The sequence below is a fragment of the Arachis ipaensis genome, chromosome B04, assembly GCF_000816755.2.
Source record: "Arachis ipaensis cultivar K30076 chromosome B04, Araip1.1, whole genome shotgun sequence".
NCBI lineage: Eukaryota > Viridiplantae > Streptophyta > Magnoliopsida > Fabales > Fabaceae > Arachis > Arachis ipaensis.
The window spans coordinates 104,543,157-104,543,637 of record NC_029788.2 but is presented as its reverse complement, the minus strand read 5'-3'; positions in this window follow the sequence as shown (position 1 = coordinate 104,543,637).

The window sequence follows — 481 nt, the reverse complement described above, 5'->3', positions numbered from 1 at the left end:
GATATATTTAATTATTTATATTTATACATAAATATATGTACATATACATACGTACCCTAAATTCAATAGAAGTATAGTATATGACTTTAGTATTTCGGCGGTGTTACGGTGATGAAAGGAAAAATTTTCCTTATATGCTAAAGAAACGTGGAGAAATTTTATGGTAAATACGTGTTGACTGATTCTCTAAAGAGCAGTAATTCTGATTAGAAACAGAAGCTGCAGCGTGCCGCAGATAAAAGAGATTAATTAGATAAGTATTATTTTATGTTAATAATTATGATTAAAATTTTGGATTTTTTTTATTTTGGGTTCAGTAATGTTTTTTGCAGCAAGATTATTTTCGTAAAACAAATAGATTGAGATAGCGTTATAACAAATAAAAAGATGTTTCTTCTATTAGAATAATTGTATAGCTCGATATGTACTTTTTTTTTTTTTTAACATAACGTGCTTATTTTTAATTATTAAAAAAAATATT